Source organism: Manacus vitellinus, unplaced genomic scaffold (genome assembly GCF_001715985.3).
Source record: "Manacus vitellinus isolate BGI_N305 unplaced genomic scaffold, ASM171598v3 scaffold_24_pilon, whole genome shotgun sequence".
NCBI classification, from domain to species: domain Eukaryota; kingdom Metazoa; phylum Chordata; class Aves; order Passeriformes; family Pipridae; genus Manacus; species Manacus vitellinus.
Window position 1 is genome coordinate 1,600,501 of NW_021939798.1, and position 2,485 is coordinate 1,602,985.

Here is a 2,485-nt window from a genome sequence, read left to right on the forward strand (position 1 = left end):
CACAGCTCCAGCCATTCCCTGGGTCCTCAGGGCTGAAAAGTCATGGGGTATAGTCAGGAGGGACTGAAAGAAATGGTTTTGCCAGAACGTTTTGGCTCAAAGAAGGTAGAACTTGAATTCTGGTGGGGGATGTACAACTGGACACTGCAGGGACACCAGGGAACCTGCAGCAGGAACTCTCTGGGAAACAAAAACCTGTGTGTTCTGCAGGAGAGGCAGAAGGGAAGGTGCAAGGGGCCCTGAGTGCCAAGTGGGGAGTGGAAATTCAGCTTGGCAGCTTGGGTAGAACAAGATCAAACCAATAAAAAATGTATCCCATATTTAAGAATCAAATAAATAAATAAGTAAATAAATCTGCTCAAAATCCATGGATGAAATGGTTCTGGAGAAGGTGTTAGAATGAGGTTACCATGGGAGCTGACAAACCTGCCCAGTGGGACACAGGTTTCAGTAGAAACCTTGACAATGTTCTCAGCCATCCACCACTGAGAACGTGGCTCACTGGGGGACAGTTGGACTCCCACCTCCAGCCCAAAGAAATAATACTCCAAATGATAGGAAAGCCCAGTTATTTCCGAGGGCACCAGCTGAGAAATTCCTGCAGCAGTCAGGGACACACCAGAGGTGACACTGCCTGGGACTGGAGAATGCACAGCTTCTAAAGAGCTGGAGCTCAGACAGGGATGTAACGACTTCAGAGGGCAAAAAGAAAGTAGGGAGACAGTCTTGGACACCAAGGGAATAAAGGCCTCAGAATTTGAACTTTGGGGAACTTAGAACCTCTGCAAATCTTGAGGCTAACATTACCCAACCAAACTGAGGGTCTTGGCTGTGTCAAATATCTCATAATGCTCCCCAGATTCGGGGGATGTGTGGATGTTTTGGATGTGTGACTCTTCTCCTCATAAAAAACCATCCAGGATTCTTGGAGAAGCAGCTGTGCCTTGGTTGGAAAGTTGCAACTACATTTGTAGAAGACCTTTTGAGGGAAGCTTTGCTGCTGCCTTCCCTGTCCCTGCAGGGAGCAGTGGGGCCATTCCCAGGCTGGCTCTGCACAGCCCAGCCCCACCAGCTGTGCCAGGGGCTGCAGAGCTGCAGGACTCAGGCTGGGGGCACCTCCCTGCCCTCTGCAGCCAGGGGAAAAGGACACTGGTTTGTTCTTTGTCAGTCACTGCCCTGCTGAGATGGGAATGACCCAGGTCCAGCCCTGCCAAGCCCCCTGGGCAGAGCCCCAGGGACTCTCTGTGCCCAGGACAGGGGCGCTGGTGCTGCCTCTTCCCTCTCCTGGGTTACAAACAGCCTCCTGAAGGACAGGGTGACCTTCCACGTGACCTCATAGATGTCAGGTGGCAGCCATGGTGCTACACAACTGTTATTGTTCAACCAGAATGTGTCACAACAACTCCTGAGAACTCATCTGACCCCTCAGTCCAGCTCTGCCTCCGCCACCTACGGGGACAATGAGCACTGGTCAGAACCCACACTGACCCACCCGAATCCTTCCATGGATAAGCCCACCCAGAAACACATCAGGAGATAGTGGAGATGTCACTCCACCTCCTTTGCTGCCCTTTGCCACAGCAGAGGGACTGAAGGCAACAAAGAAAGGACAGCAATGTAGGGATGAAGGGAAAGCTCATCTCCCACCTCAGCTCCTCCAGCCCACCTCACACCTGAACTCCTCTGGGGTCATTCCTGTTCCTCTTGGATGCTCCCCAAGGAGTCTCAGGGGAGACAGGACCCTGCTAATTCTGTGCTCTGTGGGTCAGCCAGTCCCAGCCATGGAAGTGATGGGATGAGGGCAGGAAAAACCCTGGAAACTTGGCATGAGAAGCTCTGAGATGCACAGCCAGCTCCAAAGTAGCAGTGGGACACTTCAGACACGGAGGCAGTTGGAGCTCTCTGACTGTAGCCTGCACATCAGCAGCCCTTTCAGCTTCCCCCCTGCTTCCTGATCCTGAATAGATTAATATAGATTTAAGCAGGTTTAACAGAAACCCTTGTTCTGCTGAGCTCTGCACCCTGGATGCCACACTGAGCACCTGTGACCTCAAGCCTGCAGCACTGGCCTTGTGCTCTAAACCTACAGCCTGGAAACATCTCCACACCTTCCTTCCATCCTGCAGCCCTCACAAAGGCTGATTCCTTCCAGGGTTCCACGAGGACCCTTCTTGTAAGGCACTGCTTGCTGGAAGGAAGATGGGATGACTTTTGAGTTCAGGCTGAGTGTGTGACCAGTAAAGACCCAGGAACAACTGGGATTTGGGGTCCCTCTGGTAAGCAGGATGTGGACAGCACAGAATGATGGAATCATGGAACAGCAGAACTTCCCCCAGCCCATGGAGCTCTCTGGGAAATGGTTTTTTGGTAGGAAAAGCTGTGGATGCAGGGAGGGGAGATGTGAAATGAAAGGAAGCACCACAGAGGATGAAGGACAAAGGAGGGGATTGTCCAACTCTGCTCTGGGCTGGGACAGCCTCACCTC

The 2,485-nt window shown here is 52.3% G+C and overlaps 1 protein-coding gene across 1 annotated transcript in view; it reads right to left on the bottom strand.

The window, feature by feature from the left end:
• The window catches only part of SHISA6 (shisa family member 6), a gene marked incomplete at its 5' end in the record, with an annotated part of 261,715 nt that overhangs the window by 230,647 nt on the left and 28,583 nt on the right, over nucleotides 1-2,485 (bottom strand). The gene's annotated exons all lie outside the window — the stretch shown is intronic.